General features: G+C 41.0%; 1 protein-coding gene and 1 long non-coding RNA gene across 2 annotated transcripts in view; one reads left to right on the top strand and one right to left on the bottom strand.

The window, feature by feature from the left end:
* The window catches only part of zfhx3b (zinc finger homeobox 3b), a 282,485-nt gene that overhangs the window by 95,999 nt on the left and 163,849 nt on the right, over window positions 1-22,637 (top strand). The window contains exon 4 of the mRNA XM_065952964.1: window positions 17,525-17,592. The gene's annotated coding sequence lies outside the window, so the exon portion shown is untranslated. The remainder of the gene's footprint in view (window positions 1-17,524; window positions 17,593-22,637) is intronic.
* Window positions 19,277-21,215, bottom strand: LOC136178590 (uncharacterized). Its single transcript, XR_010665968.1, has 2 exons — window positions 20,753-21,215; window positions 19,277-20,343 (listed from the first exon to the last, which is right to left on the bottom strand). It is a non-coding gene; the product is annotated as an uncharacterized lncRNA (long non-coding RNA).

Here is a 22,637-nt window from a genome sequence, read left to right as displayed (position 1 = left end):
AACATTGATAATAATATCTTTAATAATATTGATGATAATAATAACATTTATTATACTATTATTAATAATACAATGAACAAATTGATTCCGAAATGCACATAAATTCCAAATATAGTTTTAGGTACCTGTTTTTAATTTTTAATTATTTATTTTTTAATTTTCAATAAAGTGTCCTGAGTGCATAAATAAAAATAGATCTTTTTCTAAAGAAATAAAATCCTGCGGGAGAAACCCACCTGTGGTCTGGACTCAGCCCTGATGATAGTCAAATCTAGTATTCAAGATCTATGTCACATCACAGAGTCATCTCTTTGTTTCATTTCTGTGTTTCATTATGGCATATACAGTATAGACAGTGATTCTACTTTGAATAACCCTTTGACAAGTTTTTTAAAATACATATATTGTAATGTCTTTAGCAGTGTCATAAGTGTCCATTCCAGGTGTATTTTTATTTAATATTTTTGGGGAGAAACACTTTAGTGATTTTAGGCCCCTGCCCCTCTAAAATCCTCTGCAGGTCTCTGACTGTCTAGCAGATGCTATAATCAAGACCAATGAAATGATGTCTTATTTACTTTAATTTGATGTATCTACTCAAGTGTATTTAAGCCAGCTGTGAAGTGCAATTGTATTATTGCAAAAATAGGATCATTTATTTGATTGCATGTATTGAGTTGCAAAGTGGTTCTCTCAGGATTTGTTCATGTAAATAAATTTGAATAACCATCACAGAGTAGATAAATGTCAGCATCACCATGTTTACTCAAACTGTCCTAGTCAGAAACCCTTTCACACAAATACACAGACAGTGAACACTTCTTCCTCAGTCTGTCACTGCCCTGACCTTGAACCTAGACAGTTCACAGGTCTGGAGGATGAAGGTCAGGAAGGTCTGATCTCTCCAGTTGCAAACAGTCTGTTTAAGACTGAGAGAAAGAGAGAAAGGATAAGGTATGGATTTGGCATTTGACACCTGAGACTGCTCTACAAAGTATTTTTTGTTCCACCACAGGTGCTTCACTAAACAGAAGCTGATAATCGGAAATCACATGTAAATGTCCACGGCAGAATGACCTTTGCCCTCTATGTGTTAGGATCTGTGACCAGTGTCTGACCCGTAATCCTCTGCTAAATGGTTTGACAATTGAGAGACGTATTGATCTGGTCAGTCCTCTGACATAAGGGTCAAGAGCGTGACACGCAGCCTGAGACTGCTTTGTGTCTGCAGGTAGAGAAGTCTTACCATTCCTCAGGGAGAAATGGTAACACCTGTAGTCATATTTAAGTTACTATAGGTGTATTGCAGACCTTAAAACCTTTCTCCAACAGGCTTCTATATTTGCTCCCACGTCACTTTACGGGCTATGTTAATAAGGATTACAATAAAACTGTGTAAAAGATTGAAACAATAACACATTAGAGGTTATAGGACAGGCTCAGGAAATAGCTCCTTTTTGTCTTTAAGACAGCACAAATTGCTCAAAGTAATGCTTATGCCTGAGAGCTTTGGTAACCTACACCATCTGACCCCCTCTCCCCTCTCAAAAAAAATAGCACGTCTGTAAGCTCCCTCTTAGAGCCCCCAGCTTTCCCCACTGTGCAGGGGCGGCTGCTCTCCTCTGGGCCGGAGCTCCCACATCTGGCCAGACCGAAGAAAAGAGAAAACATGGGGAAATTCTCCAGCCGACCACTAGTTCTCCCTCTTGCATACTGAAATACCCCCCCCCCCCCCCCTTCACTTTCTCTCCCTCTCTTGGATTCCTTGGAAATGACCAGTGATAGAGCAACATCTGGAAGGAGCAGCAGTTTTCTTTCCCTGTGTTTTTTCGGGGAGATCTTGGCCTCCGATAATCCGTCTCCCTCCTCATTAAAGGAGCTGAATAAACACAGGCCTCTTCCAGTTGTTCCTATGAATTTCCTCACCAGGCGTCAGGAGACCTGAGCAGGGGCTACTGGATCAAAGCTGCCGGCAGGCCCATGTGTGCCTAGAAGTGAGAGTGTGTTCCGGGGTTGGGCCCATTACCTTTCTCCCTGGGAGCTTTGGAGACCCATAAGGTCACTGGCTGTCAGCTCTTTGGCCCAGGCTCAGCAAGAGGAAAAGGAGGAGGGAAAGGATAGGAAGGTAAAAGAAGCAGTTGGAGAGTCGAACAGGAGCAGGAGGTAAAATAGATGGATACAGTCTTACTGGAACCGGAAAGAGAGACGTAAAAAGAGTCTTCAGGTCTGCATGTTTGACTTGACTGACCTTACACGCATCTGTTATTTTAGTTGGATTTTGTTTACATTTTTTATACAAACATCTTTAGATTACACAGATATGTGCGTGATTGGATGTGACCACCCTAAAATCTCAATTTGACACATTTGGACTAATTGAAGTGAATTCATTCTTCGGCAGGAGTTGTGCAGGACATATTTGAACTCCTGTGTGAAAGTCATGATGGGGGTAACACTCGCGTGTAGCCACCTTAATGCACTGACCCTTGTGTGACATTAATTTTCTAATTCCCTGCACTTCCTGGCAATCAACTTAGAGGGGCAGTGGTTCGCTGGAAAGGTTTGCAGTCTAGGCAATTGAAGGCAAAAAAATGTAAGCATTAAAAGCAACAACAGCAGCAGCAGGACAACCGACAGAGGCAGCAGAGGATGATGCCTTGCACAATAATTGTTCCTCACTTACGGGGAGAGATGATAAAATTGATCAAATAGCATCCCATGTGAGAAAAAAAAAACACCAATATAAAATGGGCAGAATAATTAATTTACCTGGCTGCTACCTGCAGATGTGCCTGGAAATGACAAACAAAAGTGTTTTTGTTTGTACAGACATGGTGTGTGTGTGTGTGTGTGTGTGTGTGTGTGTGTGTGTGTGTGTGTGTGTGTGTGTGTGTGTGTGTGTGTGTGTGTGTGTGTGTGTGTGTGTGTGTGTGTGTGTGTGTGTGTGTGTGTGTGTGTGTGTGTGTGTGTGTGTGTGTGTGTACAAATGGCCCTGTGGTCGTCATCAGGCTCCCATCAGCCCCTCCATTAGTTACTGAGCTGTGGGTCCGTGCTGGAGCCTACCTGCCCTGAATACTGATGAGGAAGAGGAGAGCAGGGCAGCAAGCACAATGAAGAGAAACACACATGCACACGCTCACTCACAAAAGATAGTATTAACATATTATCTACAGTGACATATTTTGACACACATTCGTAATCAAAGTTATTGCATTTTACACACCTAAGTGGACGAGATGTTGCATCATAGGCATGGAAGAGAGTAATAGTGAAATCATTAAAAACATTTCTGTATATTTCTTCAGTCTGATAAAAGCAAACATGTCTGGAAAAACTGCCTATCAGCACAGACGGACACACTGACGCCTGTGGACAGCACTTCATCTGGTGCAGGGAGATCATAGCTTACACATTCTGAAATAACGTCACACACAGCAGAGTACACACACAGGCAGCCCAGCACAAAAGCAAATATGGTCGCATACTTCTCCTCTCCTCCTGGAGCCGCAGACTCACGTGCTCGTGACAGGAAATCTGCAGGCAGTCATTACAGCGAGCCAGGCAAACACGCAGCCGCCACGCTCTCCGATAATGTTTTCACATGTGCAGCTGCTGTGTGTGTGTGTGTGTGTGTGTGTGTGTGTGTGTGTGTGTGTGTGTAAAGGAGCGAGAGAGAAAGAGAGTGTGTGTGCAGATAAACAAACACAGCTTGAAATAGAGATAAAATGTTATGTTGCAGAATATCCATGTCGAGGTTTAAAACCATAATCACAGTAGGGTTTCACTCAATTTTGTGAAAAACACTTGTGAATTAAATTTTACTTTTAGTCTCTCCTGCAGAAAGAAATTGTGATTTAAAAACAATCATTTTTGGCTTAAACAAAATAATCAATACTTAAATAGTGCAGATGATTAAACATTGAAAGCGTCACATTTTTCACTGAAAATGTCTTAAAATAGTCATATGTATCTGGGGATGAATATTAAAACCCAGAGGACAACCAGGTTTTTTAGACGTTGAGAAAATGAATACAGTTTGAATTTAAGGCCATAAAAACCTCATCAGTGATGAGGCTTTCTATGAAGGGATGTCAGACAAAAAAAAGAAGAAGTGTGTCCAGGTGGAGTTCAAGGCTGATGACCAGGGGGCTGCCTTGGAGTTCATGCAGGAGCTTTAGGGTCTGAGGACTGGGGGGTGGGGGGGTTAGGGCGTGTTATGGCTTCTGTGCATCTCTCCAGCAGTGCAATGAGACCCTTGGGAGACCTGGGTCAGGAGGCCTCCCTCCACCCACCCCTCCTCAACCCCTGCATTACTGTGCCATTTAAAGCCACCCAGCATCTATTTCCTCCAATAAAAACTAATAACCTTTTCTGTCGGAAATCACGGCAGCTCTTGAGTGCCCGAGCAGAGGCCTGGCTGGATGGCCTGTAATTGCGGTCCAGAAGTCCCCCCTTTAGTTTATTTTTTGCAGTGTTTTGGATTTGATTTTTTTTCCCTTGGTCCTCTTGGTCTTCTGCGCTTTGCGGCTGATTGCCTGCCCGGCTCGCCCCACACTCAGTAATCAGACAGGAGCTGGAGAGGGGGCAAAACAGCAACTCAAGGACCTTTTATAATTGGGAGGGATTTGGAGGGCAGTTGGACTTTACATTTGGTGTCAGAATAGGTTGTGATGGTGACCGTGCTGGCTGAATAACAGAGGTGACAAAGCCCCCCATTGCAGTCAAGCAGTTCATTGTAGTCTGCATGTACCTCTGAGCTGTTTCTATCCATTTGTCTTTAGTGTTGTGACATCATTTTTGCGAGCAACTAAAACAAGTTTTCTGCAATATTTTCCATAGACAGTCCTTGTAGTCTTTACACATCTTCTCTGGTTTGATGCTACTCCTAAATGTCCCCATGAGCTCTGTATGTATCTTAATCATGTTGAAATTCTGCTGCTTTATATAAAAAGAAAACACCACTTGTTTTGCAATTTTTGAAGTTATTTCTTGGAGCCTCTGCAAAGGAAGTTTTTTGATGTAACTCTGTATCTCATGTGCATCTGTTTACATTATTCAGAATGAAAAGGTTTCTGTATTTCAATGTATTTATGTCACTAGTTTTCTGCATTACAGCGTTAAAAAAGGATGTTTAGAAAACCCTAACAGTTATAATCTTTTTTCAATATGTTTTGCTTTAGAGTCAAAAGACTTTTTTTGCCACAAAACTTTTAAAATGACAAAAGTTGTCTTGAGAAACTCAAGATTGTTATCTCAATCTTGATAAATCATTTCAGTGTATTTTTCTTAGCATGTTCAAAGGTTGAGGTATAGCATCAATTTATGTGTACAATCTCTACAATATGATTGTTGAATTAAATAATAATAATAATTTGGCACACCAACCAGCTATCTGAGCTAACAGTAGGTTTGAGTGGAATTCAGTTTCAATTCAGTTCAGTATAGCCTCAGGCTCAGAGTCCAGCTTGTCCAGGACTACAAAAAGGTCCAGCATGTGGCCAAGAGCCTTGAAAACAAACATATAATTCTCCATCTGTTGTGGGATAATTGTAGTCTGTCTTATTCAAATTAACTGCTAGGATCAACCAATTAAGGTTTGCATCTACCATGAATATAAAAACCTACAGGCCAAGGCTTTAAGTAGTATTATTATTTGTAATGTCATGTAGTTTAGTTATTATAGACAGTTCAGGACAACTAGGAAGCAATGCTCTTCCTTCACTGTATCTCAGAAAAAGGAAATAGAAAGTTGGTACAATAAACGCTAATCTTCCTCAGCAAAGACAGAACAGTAGATAACTATCTGCCCAAAATAAATAATAACTCTCACTCCAATATTTCCAAAGTTGATTTAAACTCAACTTACCCCAGTACAGAGAGAAAGTCAGACTGTGCTGATTTTCAATCAGGTCAACAAATGTATGGGGTCAGACTCTAGACTTTAATAAATTAAGTGCATAGTAATTAAAAAAAGAGCTGTGAGAATCCTAGTTTCACGGTGTCATGCATATGGGTCCCTTCTTGCTCTTTGGCTGTACAAACAAATGTATGTAGTCCAACAGAACAGACATTCTTGCCTCCACAGTGCACAGAAATAGGTGAACATTTTTTCTCGAGCTAAGAGGGCTTTTTTCTGTTCTTGTGTCCTACTGTGAGAGAGGATATATCGATATCTCAATTCAGTGCAAGAGCCCAAAGCTAAGGTTTTTGTTGTTTTTTTTAAGAAAGAAAATAAATACTTTACAGTTTCTATTCTTTATCATCTTCTGAAATCTTAGGCTACTAAAGTCTGGTTTAACAGTTGTTCATATATGGCCGCTCCTGTAAAAAATCTGTGTTATCTAAGATAAAAGGGGAGCTCATTTGGATTTTAAAGTCATCATAAAACACCCCTGTACATATATATATATATATATATATATATATAAGTCGTTTTTAACTGTAGTTGTGTTTAAACTTTACATGCACATGGGGAAAGAAGCATAACTTTGTAGGCAACAGACAGAAAGAGAAAAGGTCAAAGAAAGACCCAAAATTAACAGGTGATGGTAGATTAAAAATAAAGGGCCAAAGCAGGTGCAGTGTGTGTGTGTGTGTGTGTGTGTGTGTGTGTGTGTGTGTGTGTGTGTGTGTGTGTGTGTGTTCTGAGTTCTGACTGGGATAGATATATGAATGCTTGCATGGCCATTAGTGTACTCTGCACTCAATGTCTAATGGTGACTCATAGGCAAATAAGGTCTAAGGAGGCATCTCAGTGTAGGTCTCGTTACATGCAAAGCAATGAACTTGTCTGAAAATTAAGGAAATTCGATGGGTAAGTAGTATACCATAATGAGAAGATCAATGGTAATCATGGAGCCTTCACGTTGGACAGAAGATAGCGGTGTGGGATTATCATTGGACTGCTTGTGGTCTCAGTGAATGAAGACATGTTAGCGTGTGTGTGTGAAAAAAAAAAAAAGGAAAAATAATGAAATACTGTTAAGCTTGCAGAGAACTCATATGAAGTGTTGTTAATTTTTGTATAATTTTTGGTTGCTCTATATGCTTGTTTAACCTGCATAGACTTGGCAGCTTCCAGTCCTTCCTGGCCCAGGTTGGCTGAGGTTTGGCTGAGGTTTGCTGTGGTTGGCTGTCTCACAAAATATTAATGAAGGTATTTAGGAGATGAGGCTACCAAGCAAAGTGCTTAAGTGAGAATAACTAGTGGTGAGACTTCCCAAGCTTTCACGTCCTGACTCAAGAGTATCTGTAAATGGATTACATTTCTGAACCACCAAAATAAAAAGGACTTTGTGGAACTTATACCAACACATAACAAGGCAACAATTTACATATTCAAAACCAACCTTTCCAACTATAGCAGCTGTTCATTTCACAAATTGTGTACCGTGTGTAGTATTGTAATGAAGCCTGGCTTGATTTCATGAGATCTTGTTGGCTTGTAATCGGTGTCAGAGGCTTGGTGATAAGTGTCGGAGCATGACTGGTGGAGTGAAAATAACCTGTGTTTGACCACAGGCCTGTCATTTCCACCTGTGAGTCATGGTTAGCCTGTGTCTGTTTGCATGTGTGCTACAATCTGTGTGTTGTTTATTATGTAAAACAATTTCTTGCCACCACCAGCACTGCAGGCTGCCTTTATACCTATACCATATGTTTTTGTACAGTGGACTCATTTACCTTCTCGTTAATTGCTGATGTTTCAAGAACTAATTAAAGATGGGGCCTTCTCTGGGTTTCCAAATCTGTTATAAACTGGCCTAAGTGTGCATGTAAACCCAACACTATGTAACAATCAGTAAAAATATAAAACATTGCAATCATCATAGTGTTGACAAGGCAAGAAAGCAAAGCAAGAAAATTAAGTTTTCATATCAAAGCTGCAAGTCACATGTAAAAAAACGCCATTTCTGCTTTATCACGAGTAATTCAGCAGTATTCAGAGGTAAATTATTACAGTTGAGTTTCTTGTAGAGAAAGACAGATTACCAACAAAACCTAGGTTACGAAAGATATTGCAGCATGACACCAAGACAAGAACTTACATTGCTGGATAAATTCACCTTTCCGCTTGCCTTAATGTGTTCCTGTCTTTGTGTTTAAGAGTATTACTGTATGTTTGTGTGCACACTTCCTTAATTGCATTAAGACGATGACGCACTTTCTTACTCTGTTTAAGCTCACTTTAATTGCCTCTGAATAGTGTGCTTGGGAAGCAGGGACTGACGGCACAATGTGGACATGCAATTAGCTATCTTTCATAAGACGCTCCAGGGAGAGAGAGAGGGCTCCTATTCATGAAGGAATTTCACACACAAGGCAACAAATGCTATTTTGTGCCACTGCTGCGGCGGCATCTCGATGGGATGGCATTTCATTCATTAAAGAATCAGACATTCAGGGAAGGGAAGACAGAGAGATGCAGCCAAAGAGAAGGAAAAGAGACAGTGATATAAATGGTAGCAGGAGACTCCAAGATATAGCCGAGGTGCTTGTAAAAAAAACTGGAGGAGAAGGATGGGAAGAGTGAGCGAGATAGGAGAAGGGGTGAGAGAGGGATCGAGGTAGAACACAATAGAGACATGGAGATTTGTGGGTTCTGGAAAATTCTCCCAGTTTGGGAGTTGTGCTCATGTGACAACAAAATAAAAAAATGACTCCAAAAGCCACACTTTGACATGACAGAAGAAAACTGTCTTGTTCCATCTGTTGATAATCTGAAATATTAGTTTCAAAGAGAGGAAGGTGCCACTTGGTTTCAGAACAAATGAGGTCAAACTAAATCAAACTTTAGTAAACTCAAATTAAATTCAGGATTCTGACAAAAAGTAACATTATATAAATGCCAAAAAAATGCCTTCGCTGATGATTATTACGAGACTGCTGTCCATAAAACCTTTACATTTTATAAATATTATTTTCTTGACTCAGTATTCACAGTTATGTCTGATGTGGGCTGACAATAACAGGGTAAGTTGCTTACAAACTTTAAACCTGATTTTTGTTTATCCTGTTTTCTACACTGGGAAGAACTGCATTTTTCATGTGTGAGTGTAAGGCACAAGGTAAATGATGTCATGCATTAGGTTACTGGCATCATTGCAAAACATATTTGGTGCTTTTTATACCCCACAATGCAATAGGTATCTCAAACAGCAATACTGATGCTCCCTATCTCTTGTTGAGCCGCCCCTCCTTCTTTCTTCTCCCCCTTCTTGGACTCATTTTTTTATGCTTTTTCCCCATCTTTTTTTTTTTTTTTTTTTTTTAATTTTCCTGTGCCCCCCACTACCACCAACCACTTCCCCCATCTTGGACAATCTCGCTCTTGTCTCTCCTCTTCCTCCCCTCTCTCTCTCTCTGTCTCTCTTAGCCTCTCATCCCAACTCCATTCTCCCTATCCCTCCCTCCACTCTTCTTCATTTAATAGTGGACCTCAGAGTGGTTGCCATGTCGACCAGCCGGCATATTACTATGGCAACCAGTCTGAGCGAGACGAGGCTGCTGATTAGGGAGAGATGTCTAGTGTAGCCTGGCCAGCGGAGGGTGGAGAGGAAAAGAGGGGAAATGGTGTTGGGGTGCTACAGGGGGGTTGTATATTATAGGTCTGTGTGTGTGTGTGTGTGCGTGTGTGTGTGTGTGTGTGTGTGTGTGTGTGTGTGTGTGTGTGTGAGTGTTCGCTTTCAAAAAGCTTTGTAGAGGCTGGTCAGCGTGCTGATATTAAGCCAAAGGACATTTTACCTTAGATTTCAGATCACACTGCTACCTGCACTAATGCTCTGTCTACACATGTCTGACAGTCTTCTGATTTCTTAAAAGAAGTATGAATCTCTTAATCTCTAACAGGGCACCCATCATTACATAGGCTTTTATGTGCGGTGACAGATTCTCTTAGCTGGAGTGCACCTAAAGAACATTTCTCCAAAATACTTTATTGAGGAAAGAGATTTGAATATGTATGTATTGCCTTAAAGTTTCCCGTTTAAGACCCAGAAGGCTGCACTACTTGTTTAGGGTGTACAAAGGGCAAATCTAAGCCAGGCTGTAAACTCTGCCCTCTCATTGCATTTGGGCAGCACCATATCTTGTGTTGTAACATGTGAGGGACAGAGCAGGCCGAGCTTTTAAAAAGCTTTACCCTCCTCTAAGAACACTAATGAACGCTGTAGAGGATGCCTCAGACCTCCCAGATCCATCAGAGAAACTAATTACAAGATCCAATTAAAGAGAGAGGGGCAAAAGAAGGGAAGAGAGAGAGAGAGAGAGAGAGAGAGAGAGAGAGGAGGCGGTGGGGGGGCAGGTCTGCCTTTACCATTGACCCAGCCAAGCCGTCGGCTCATTCAAGACAGTAATTATAGCTTATTTATTATTCATCCTTGAGCTAAATAAGAGCGTGGCATTTCAATAACAATAATAAGGGCAGCAAAAAAGGCAGCCCAAACTACAGACTTACTAATTACAGTGCTCAGAGATTAAACGACTGGAAAAATGTTGTTATTTACTTATTCATAACATCTCGACCAGCCTTAAGAGCATAGCAAAGCACTTGACTGGAAATGAGTCTAAAGGGCTATCTCATGAGATCTCCTTGTGGACATAATCCTCCACAAAAACCCGTCATGTGCTTCCCTTAACAAGTGTTTTTTTTGGGGGGTCTGTATCACTGAGCCAGGACTTAATGACTCCCTCTCGCTGTTTACGCATGGCCATATCTACTTTCAACACATTTTAAACTACTTTATTGGGCTTGATATTCATAAAACATGCTCAAGATTGAAAGTAAATTTCTGAATTTTGTGATTATCGGTGCATCACTCCTGCACTCCTCATCTTCGTCTTTTCCTCATTTTTCCCCCATGCACCCATCTTCCCACCTCTCCTTCCTCTCAGCTGAACTCTGAGGCACCTCATTAAGACTGCCAGCTCTTGGCCTCATTGGCTATGGCAGAGGTGAAGAATATCACATAATCATGAAGTGGAGATGGCATTACACTCATCACAAATTATAGATGAGTTTTACTGTGTGGCGGCCAGCCTGGCAGACTAGTGCTTAACTTAAGTGACTGTTAGAGGGGGGCTGCAGTCCCCATCCCTCCAATTGGAAGTAACATTTATTCAGACTGTCTATACCATCGTTGGGCATTTGTATATTTTATCACACTCTACTGAATCAGTTTTTTTTCCCCCCTGGTAGCTACCCCTTCCTGATTTACCTTACAGAGGTTACGCAAATTCAGAAGAAGGCTGCAGAATATAGAATTACTATTAAGGCTTGTTCCTACAAGATGTGGTGTTGCTTCATCCAAAACATATACTATGTGAGACACAGCCTGCTCATCAAACATGGACATTGTTGCATTAAATTGCATTCTTGTGAAAATTGGTCAGACTCCAGCCAGTGATAGTCCATAAACAAAGCCCATGATAGCTGTAATTGAATGCATGCTGAATACCTATATATCCCTTTGAATGCACTTGATCAAACAGAAAGGACTTTGTTGTCTTCTGTCATTTACCTGCCAGGCTCTAAGAATAACTGTTTTTGATCATGAAATGCTTCTGTTAGGCCTCATGACTCTTCCATTATGACACTGAGCTTAGAAACAAAATACAAAGAAGATAAACAGCAATCTGATTGATTTTCCTTTGATTTTGTCTTTGTGCCTTCATGTGTTCTTCCAAGCCACTCAAGCAGTCCTATAGCTCCACCATTCACACTAATAAAATGTAGTAATGCATAATTCTATAAGGTAACATATGCTACATTAGGTGTCCCATTTCCACAGCGCATCAAAAAACTAAATAACTTACTTCCTTCTTCCATTAATGCCTTTGTCCTTGAAATTTAAAGGAGCCCTTTAGTACACTTGCATTACGTGATTCAGGTGAAGACAGTGTGAATGAATTGTCAATACTTGAGATATTGTATGCAAGTCATGTAAAGAGACACATTAATTTCTAGAAATCCTAATTTTTTTACCTGGAGTACTCTGTATTGTGATGTATAAAAGAGTGCATCCAGTACAGTACTTATTTTACACAAGTGCAATTGTACGCAATTTAACGTCTTGCAGAAACCTTAATCTTGCACAGCAAAGGAATTGAAAAAGCAGCCGAGTCACCAAGACAGGAGTGGTTAAGAGAAGGGTTCATCAAATGACTAAAAAAAATTTTCCCTCACCTCTACTTCTGATTTTCCTTCTCTCCCTCTTCAAATGATATCTGTGTAGACTCCTCATAGCCTCCCTGAGCTTAACATGAACAGGAGGGGGGAGATTTTATCACTTATCAGCTGATGCGGGACATGTCCTCAGACAGAGCCATTGATTTTATTGATTGATTAATTTGTGGTTTCCCCATACAGTTGTACGCTTGTAGTTTTTGTCAGCAGGGTTGAGATAACACACAATTCTGGAAGCCGAGGAGTCTATGCAGTCATTCCTACAGCCATTTTAACAATAAATAAAGCACTAAGGTATTTTTAAACAAACATGAAACATATGAGCTTCCATTTGATCTATCTCTTATGCAAATGGTGTGAAAACTGTCCGTATGATCCCACATTCGACCATACATACAGGATCATAACTGATACACAGACAAACACATTGCCCTTTTGCTCTTTCAGCAAACTCATACAAACATACACGCTGACCAGATCACACCCCCTCGAGGCTGTGGGGCAGTGCTTGAGCGATGTCTCCCCAGGGGGCTGATATTTTATAGTTTGTGTCCATCAGTGGCGTAGCCTGGGGCGCAGGGGTTGACAGTAAGTGCTCTCAACACCGGTGACACTGATTCATCGGAGCTATGACACAGATGAGAGAGAAGGGGGAGGAGAGACAAGCAGAAAAGGACTATAAAACCTCTATAGACCCCGTAATAGTCTTGTAGTTTGTTGGCGTGAGCAGGTCCGTCGTATAGTGTTTATGTACTATGTATATCCTGTGTAACTGAGTGTATTGTAGCACACTGCATTGTTAGAGAATGCTGAATTGTCTTCAGTGGTTGTTCGTACATGTTCGATTGTTCACCAAAAAACACATCACAGTGCGATGATATGGCGGTCTAATATGGCGATCTAGAATAGGCTTGACCAGAGAGATTTTCTTGAGGAAGGGGCTCGAATCTAACATGGCATTTCAATTTCTCCTTCCCCCTCATGGCTGTGCTGTGCACTGCTGCACCTCTTCTACATATATATAGGGAGGACGCCTCTGAACCCCAGCCTTCTGGATGCGCATACTAAGCAATCAATGTGTCACCTCTTCCTGACAATCCTATTTTTTTTTCATATTGGGGACGCGCTCATTTTTTCTTGTCAGCAGAAGGTAATTTGCTGTATTGTGATTCAGTCCTAAAACTTGGTGACGAGGTGTCTGATAAGTCGCTGCCTCCCCTCGGTCTCCCCCTGCTCCCCTCACAACCCCCGCCTGCATCACCCACGATATGAAAAAAAATGAGGGGTAGCACCCCAACCCCCATCCTACCTACACCCATATGCACCCCCACAACGCTGTCCCTTCTCTCCACACCAAGCCCAACATAGCTGTATCTGCGTCGGGCTGCTAAATTAGATAAGCTGGGCTGTGGTGCAGCACCCCTGATTAATAAAAGATGCAGTGCTCCCTGGGGATGGCCCCTCTGAGGGCCGAGTAGAATCCACCCACAGACAATGGAGTTTGCTTGCACACAATGAACAGGAAATGGAAAAAATGAACCAATCGTCGAAATATAACATTTAAAGCAGGACTATCCTGTGACCTCCGTAACACTGCATGCATCATAATAGATAATAACTAATGTTGGAGGTGGAAAAAAAGGACAAAAATATTAATATATTCATTTATTTTGGAAGCTATTGACATATGTTGGATAGAACTGCAGATGTCCTGCTGTTTTATGACATTCAGAACTGCTGCACATTCATGGTCAGTTTATTTTTGTCACTTAACTGTGCTCATTTAAAACATTGGTTATGAATGTTTTGCTGAATTGTCAAGACTTTTTCAGGACTTTAGTAATATATCTAATTTGCTCTGTTTACAAAAAAATAGTTAAAAGGCTCATTTTCATGGTTTCATAGCAGAGTTAGATAGGACAAGGCTATAAGATACAAAATGTGCAGAATTGTCAGAATTGTATTTTCTAAAATAAATACATTTGAATATGTATTACATGTGCTAAATTCTGTTGTCATTATTTTATTTTAAGCACTAGTATTAAAAATGTTTTAAAGGAAGCAGTTGAGCATGTATGTTCTTTAAATTTCTAAACCTAAATGACTCAAACTTACTATTTACTCATTGCAAAGGTCTGCATTACTGATAGGTTGTATTTATGTCTGTAGCAGAAATTCCTACATTCCAACTGCAATCAAACACAATTTAATTAACATTGTTAAGGTGAGAGGCATTATTGTGATGGTCTTAACTTAAGTCTGTGATAAAACTTTGAAGCTACTTTAATTTTAGCTGTTAAATTTATTGTTTATGTTTAAAGCTGAAGCTTGGACTTACACATGAAAGAGATACAACAGTGACTATAAAGAGAGTTGTGCCTGTGTAGTGTATATTATTCAAAGCTGTGTGCGTGTGTGCAGGTTTTCTGTGTGTCTTCCTCTTGAGGAGAATGTGCAAGAAGGCTGAAGGATGCTCAGCTAGTTTTCACACCTGCAACATCGTGTCTTCGTATCATTTCAGGCCTTCATCCAGTCTTTTTACATTTATCATCTAATGGCTTTGTTAGCAGCAGTATTTTGTCCATTTCACTATTTGTTTGTAACGAAGCCAGCAGCAATCAAATTGCCTATACACGGCTGAAATCAGGGCTTTACAACCATTTGTGTTTCCATTTACAAATGATTGCTGTAAATTGTGCATTAAAGCTGTTCATTTTAGTACTCGTATAGTAATACAAAAGCATTTAGTGAAACATGCTAGCCCAACGCCAACAGACAGGTTTACTGGGTAAACTCAAAGCTACAACAGCACCAAATAATCAACATGAATCTATTTACAAATATCCTCATGTGTGCGCATGTGCACCCATGTAGCCACACGGCTTGAGCAGACATGTTCCTGCTCTGCAGTGTGTTGATGGTGCGTGATTGCGGCATGGATCGTGAACACAGGAGCATTTATCTTGAAATAACCTCCACCCCTCGTCGCTGCTGAACAATAGCGAAACGCTTCTAATTTTCTGCAAGATAATGGTAGTCATATTGAGATGAAAAAGGTCAAGGGTTGGCTTGTGGGGTTGTGATTGGTGCAGAGCGTCACGCTGCCCCTGGAGATAAAACTGAAAGTGATATTTCATTTATAGCACCACCCTTCCAGACTGCAGAGCAATTTTAGTTGATAGCTCCATGAGGAGGCCCAGTTCTGGGATGATTAGAGTGCATCTCCCAGTCAAACACAAACACAAAAAAGGGCTAGACTGAAGCCTTGCATCAGCATTTTTTCCCCTGTTTTCTATGATCTAAAGCATGTGCTGTAAAATGTTCCACATGCTGTTTTTAATATTAAGTGATTCAAATACCCCACCCAACCCCCTACCCCCTCCAAGCAGCAAAGATTGATGGGTTTTGTTTCTGCATATGTATAAGATGCACATATGCAGCTGAACCTGCCTTTGACCTTCAACTGTTCACATATTTTAAATGAGTCAGTGCTCTACACTCTGTGTTGTGGTTTTAAAAAAGGAACTATATTTCATTGTTCAAGCTGCAAGTTACAACTCAACATGCATTGATCCTCCATTCTCCAGCCCTCCGATCACTATACAAAAAGTGCTGTCGCTCTTTATTCTGTACGTGATTAACCTAAGCTGACTCTGTTTTTCCAAGTTCTATGTTTGCCTTGTGTTCTTTATTGAATGCAATATTTAATTCATGCTCTGACCACAATGGTTACAAAATCACCATTTGCTGTTCTGTGAATGAATTGAGGACTGAACTATAGCTGACACATGTGCCTGGAGGATGCATATAATCATAAAACCAAAGCAACGCACATAGCTGGAACAGATTACAAACTAGCAAATAATAAATCAATGAAACTTTAATCACACAATAAGACAATCTTAATAGATTTGCCCTTGACGCCTACACTTAATTACACATTCATATTTTGTTTTATATAATGTGCAATACTGTATGTGTAACGGACCAACAACAGTAGAGACACTAGTTTGTCCAGCAATTTTTTGTTTTGTTTTTACCTTTCATGACAGCTTTTGCATAATCTATTTGGCCTAGTTTGCCTGATTCTTTTTTTCTATTGCAGCCTGAGGGCCAAATGCATCACAGATTATGCACTGACCCAAACTACATTTCCCCTAAGAGCAGTCCAGCCAGTGGGAGTGGCCTCAGCTTGTTGAGGAGAATGCCCTTTAAGGTCATTACACTGGTCACGTGATAGGCCAGTAGAGCCCTCCTGGGCCATATGACAAACCGAGCTGCCAGGCCGAGGTGTGTGTCAGGGGTGTTTTTCCACAAAGCATTCTATAAAAGTGTAACTGGGCTGTATTTGCCCTTTCCTCCTGCTACGCGTTCAGCCAACAGGCCCCTGAAGATCTCTTAAAAAGTGCTGATCCACAGAGCTGGGCTGGTGCTTATGTAATCCTTCTTGCTCTGCTCTACCTCCCTCCCCTTCCTCCACCATGATCCCACCCTCTGTACCACCCTTTTCCTCCCTCACATTCCCCCACTGTCTCCCGCTGATGCTCCACTCTGATGTGAGCGACAAGGTGATGGGATGAGGGGGCTTGTTTGGGCCCCGAGCTAATTAGCACACATTAGCGCATGACTAAATAAACCTTAAGTGCCTCTAATTGCTTGGCAGGGAAAACAATAACTGTGGTACTTGCCCAGAGGCTCTTGGGTAGTGAGGGGGTTGGGGCACTGGGGACCAGCGGGCCCTGGCACAGGGCCAGTGAGAAGACACCAGCGCCATCAGTCAACTCCCTTCTCACCCCCTCTTCCTTCATGTTAAAGCCACACACCACTTGGCACTGTCACTACATGTACCATATGCTCCCATACACTCCCCAGAACCTGACACACTCCCTGCAGCCCTCCCCAGCATAGAATGAGCTGTATGTGACAGGCAGAGACAAGCTCAGTCTGTGTGTAGAGCCATAATACATCACTGCATTAATAAACATGAATTAGTAATGGCACAATTAGACGGGGTTGTTCTGACATTTACTGGTACGATAATGGTGTTCTCCTCTCTGCAACCCCCTTCTGGCCTGTAGGCAAGAACCTTTAAATCCTGACCCTTTACATTTGAGGCATAGAAGGGGCAGAAAAATAATGCTCATGTTTTCTTATCTGGGTTTCTTTTATTATGCCTTAAAAATTGAACAATATACAAAATGGTTTAAAGTCATTAGTGTCAGCATTTTAAAAATCCGCAACCGGTCCTCTTTTTATTCTGTCCAGTATGTGTATGTATGTTTGTATGTATGCATATATGTTTGTTTGTATATGTCATATGTGTGTTTGTTTGCCTCGTAGGTTGCATTCTGCTGTGTGAGGAAGATCTTTGAACAGCCTGTGCTGCCTATCCTTTCTGTGGCCTAAAGGTATGTTCAACACCCAACATCCCAGCAGCCCTTGGGCGTCGATTGTTGCCCCTTGAAGTGTTTCACTCTGCTATAACGTACCATTCACAAACATGTTGTTATATGTTCTCAAATGGTCTTGATTAAGAGTTAGTAAAATGTCAAATCTGATCAGCACAAGTGATGAATTAAAACTGAATAATAATAATTAGAATTTTCTTTCAAATCACGATAATCATGCATTGAAGTAGGACATTACGTGCCAAGTGGCAATTAACATAATCAAATGAAGTGAAAACATAATAAACTTCCCCTGTTTTCATTGAATTTGCAGTGGATTTTACTCTAATAAAATATGAGTTAATGAGTGTTAAACTACTATTTATTCACCTCTCATTAGCGTAAGAATACAAGTGGAAACATAAATCTGAAAACTGTATACCTATTGAAAATTGTCAATAGATCAAAAGCTCTCTAATCAAAGATTATATGATGTATTCCTTTTCTACAGGCATCCCTTTACACTTTCTTAAACACAGTTCAATATCTCTTATAAGTTGAAGTTTCATTTCCCCAAAAGTGACAGTGATGTGAGCCCAGTGTCACAAGTATTCCCTGCCACTTTCTGATCCTCCCTCTCTCTTGTAAACCAGTAGCTTCTCATTTGCACTGTCAGTCTTGGCAGTGTTTTACTGCTTTCCCAGGGGACTCGTGTGCTTTTGTTAGCTTTTCTGTGAACACGCAAAGACTAATTGGTTGATTAGTTCGGGTTGACTGGCCTGTTAATTGAAAAGTGATTTAGATTTGATGTGTCTAATGAAGATCCTAATTTATGCTCTGGCACTCATCCAAGGGTTTGTTTTTTTTAAGAGTCTGACTCAAACAAAAAAAGGATGAAAGGAAACAAGAAAATGATTCACTGTCTCAGAGCTGCTTTGATAATGCATGATTTAAATCTGTGTTAGGTGATTACGCTGAAGATTAAACACTTCGGTGTTAATACCATTGAAATTACATTGATATTGATATTAATACGGAACAAATACTTCGGAAGCCATTGAAAGTTCATTACTAAACCTTATTCGGTACATCTTTCTTTCTGTCTATGTATTTTTCTAAGCATAAATCTACACATCAATATGTAGAGACGTACAAATGCATAGCTAAAGTGAGATATCAGATTAGGATAAATCCAAAACAGATATCTCACTAAAGTCAACATATTAACCAGAAATGATATGATGAGCAGCCAAATTCGGTTTAACTCTATGTGACATGAAAAGCCATTGACCTGAACTCTGAGGATTTATGGCACCTGATTCAAGCACATATCTATTATAGGAGATGTACTATTACTAAGCATAATTGTTGCTGCCATTGTTGTTGTTTTTCAAATCAGTGCTTTACTGCTTACTATTTACAGCACACTTTATCCATATAGCTTTCCTGTCTATGCAACTGTAAATATCCTTGGGCTTGAAAAGAGAACTTCACCATACATTTAATATAGTTAACTGTTGCTACACTGAGCTCATGATCCATGTTGTGTACATTGAGAAACTTTGAGTCAAGAAAGCTTGAAAGAAAGCTTTACTTAAACAACAATTGAGTCATATTGTTTGACTTACTTTGACTTTACCTCAGATATAGTTGTCTTAAAAGTGTGGCTCAAGAGACCACAACAACCTGGTCCTGAGTCAAGAGCGGGGCTTCGATCCATTATCTTATAACAGCCTTACATGACAAGTAATAACATATTGTAAAATAGCCAGCAGTAATAAAAAGTCTTGTTTTTCTTTTAATTTTAATTTTTTTTTTTGGCAAAGCTACTGGTGGCCTTTCCAGTCTTGTATTTCTTGTATAGAAAGAGTCAAAACTATATATTGTTCAACATACACAGTGAATGCTACCATGCAGTGAAGAACTTGGACTTTAACATCTACAAACTTTGAGTGATTTGCATTATGTATTTCACAATCCTATTTAATTTGCTTTTGTTGTTTGTAGTTACTTTTTGTCATCAGTATATAATGTTCAATCACAAACTGCATGTTTTCAAAGCACCTAACATTAAGAGTGTTGACCTTTTTCTCTGTGTTCCCACAGTCACCACTTTTAGTGCAAAGTGGGTTTTTTTAGTTATCAGGGTCATCCTCTGCCATTGGGGGGAATATATCTTCCCTAATATCCGCAATTAAGCACAAGGAAATCGCATTAAAATCAATCAATGGAAACTTGATTTCCCTTTAGCTTTTTGGGGGATGTTCCCAAGAGTCTTTTGACTCCTCCTCCTCCAGTGCTGCTCAGCTTGGGGCCTTGAATTGAACATTCACTGCAGTTGCTGAGTTGTCCACTCAGTCGTCTGTTCAGAAAAGAATCAACAAAATTCAAAAACAGGATGAAAATTAAATCCAATCCAATAGACTGTCAAAATGTCCAAACATCCCAAAGCTTGCTTTATCCAAACCAATTCTAAACAGCACTATTGTGTTGTTTAGAAACATTCATGAAAGATGTCTTCTTTGAGTTCTGAAATATTCCCTTGCCTTAGCCTTGACAAGAGATGTTCTTTTTACTCCCTCCATGACTGTTTGTATCCAGGATGAAGGCTATTCCTTTTGGTCTTTGAGTTTTTCAGAAATTTTCAGGATTGATTGTACTGTGGCTGAGCTCATGTCCACAGTATCAGCTAGGCCTTCTTTGTCCCATGTTGTCACCAAGAATAACTGTGGCCCTTTCATACTCCAGATGCTCCTGTTCAGTTCAGTTTACCTTAGATGAAAACAGAGAACAGTTGAAGAACAATCAGTAACGCAATTAAGAGGATAATTGTTTTTTTTACATGTCCAATACCTAAATTACCAGTCATCCGTATTGCCCTTCTCCTTACACACTCAAAGCCTTCACCTTCTGCAATCACACGAACTTACGCACATGCAACAATGTTTCTGACAGTGCTACATAGCAGGCCAGACTACTGCAGAAACTAGCAACCTTAGGTTGTGGGAATCACCCCCTTTGTTTAACACATTTCATTGCACTATTTATCTATCCGTGACTTACCCGCATACTTAACGCCGTAGTCATTAGTCGCCCTCACCCTCCCTCCCTTAATGAGAAAGCAATTACCATGAGCTTCCCTCTAGTCCCAGTGGCCTGGCAGCGCTTTCCGAAAACCTACCTTCCCACCTGCCTTCAGCTCGGCGGCTGCTTCTCTCTCAGATTCTCTTCCCTTGTACCTCTTCTCCCTTTCACCGTGGCTGCAGACTCTCTCTCTTTCTCCATCCTCTCTGCAGCCCTCTCTCTTTCGCTCCTCCCATCTCTGAGCTCTAGGCTGCTCGGGGTTTTAGACGGATCACTCTCTCACAATGGTTGATCAATACAGTTATTGATCCACTGGCAAAATGTTTATTAAATCATTCTGGGCAGCTGCAGTGCAGTGGGGAGGGGAGGCGGGGCATTGAGAGGGCCAGCATGCCATGCCATTTGCCTACGAGAGAGCCAGAAGGACCTGATTGGCTGCCCGTCTACCCGCCTTGCCAGGAAGAGGGCTGGCATAGAGTGCGTTTCTTGATCATTGTTGCTTGGTACTCCGCAGCCCTCCCTGGCTTACGCTGCGATTCTTTCAAGACCAACAAAGCAGTGTGTTGCCGTTTAACCTTTTCGTTGCTAGATATTGACTGCTTCCCAAGCGGTGGTACCCGCTCCCCCTCCGCTTGCATCAGACAAGACATTAATTTGCATAAATTAGCGAGCTGCAGGCAATTCCAGTCTAATGATCCGCTGTCGTTTCATCTCGCCTTGCTCCCCTATCTTAACAAGAAAACATTTTTTCTTGCTAATGCTATGGTATTGTCCAAGTGCCTCGCCCCTGCCTAACCCCCACGGACGAACACTCACCACACCCTAGAAGTCACACTACAGACCCCAGTATGAGCCATCATAGGGAAGCTCATATGCTGGCAATGTGTGGAGGAATTATAAAGAAACAGCTACCTAAGGCATGTCCCTATTGTACTGTCAGGAGGGAACAAGGAGCAGTCTGGGGACGAAGACTTCCCCCTGGCTCCAGTCTTTGTTTCTCCATTGTGGCAATCATTAGCAACATTAGTAGAAGCATACCAACTGCAGCAGGCTCCAGAGCTCTGTCTACAGCAAAAAACACACCAACGCTCCACTTGGGAATGCTAGCCAGGACGCTAACTCAAACACTGAAGCACTTTTTAGTGCAGTACAACTAGATAGCAGAATCAAGTGGCATTGTTTATCAAAGGCTTTGTAATCCAGGGAGTGGCTTTGGCTTATGTTTTGCTGAGTGATGAATTATGAGTTGTGTCTTTACATGGAGAAGATAATTACAATGTGGAGAGAAGTGTGGTATAACTTTTTCCAGAAACACAACTCTTGTTGAACCAGAAAAAACATCTGTCAGCCATAAGGCCAGGCAGCCTTTGTGACCCAGAGTCGACCTTGTCCCTCTGGGATGTGTGGCTTCGTCTGTCCCCTCTCTTTTTCTGGCACCATACCCAAGACCCAAATGCCCAGATATTGGCCCACTACGTAAAGTCTAGCCCATCTTGTGTCAACTGTGTCAAGCTCTTTATGACAGCACTTGCTTCTGCTTGGAAAAGGCCTCCATGTGACTTCTTACGTCTTATCCAGTTCAGTAAACAAAAATGTCAGCCCATGAGTATGACCACCATATATGCACACATTCAGACAGACAGACACATGGCCTAGTAGACACGTGTAGGAAGTGTCAGTCACACACATGCTGGAGAGGGGTAATTACTCTAACACATCCAGTAGTGGCCACAGCCCATTCATTACCATAACATGTTGTAATGAAGTTTAATCCCTCATCATGTTGTCTGTGGTTGTGGAGTGCTGTGTGGCTCCAGATGTCTCCCAGGCTTGCTCTCTTTACTGTAGCAATAGACTGAAGACATGACAGTCGGTACCCAAGTTCAGCAATTTCCTTTTTTTCCCCCGCTCCTTTTCCCCTTGTAAATTCATTTTGAGCTCATCCATCTTTGTTTCTTCCATCCTTCTCTTTCCACCATCTG

The sequence above is a fragment of the Labrus bergylta genome, chromosome 3 (assembly GCF_963930695.1).
Source record: "Labrus bergylta chromosome 3, fLabBer1.1, whole genome shotgun sequence".
Classification (NCBI taxonomy): domain Eukaryota; kingdom Metazoa; phylum Chordata; class Actinopteri; order Labriformes; family Labridae; genus Labrus; species Labrus bergylta.
Note: the sequence above shows the minus strand (reverse complement) of the source record. Positions and strands in the feature narration are given on the sequence as shown.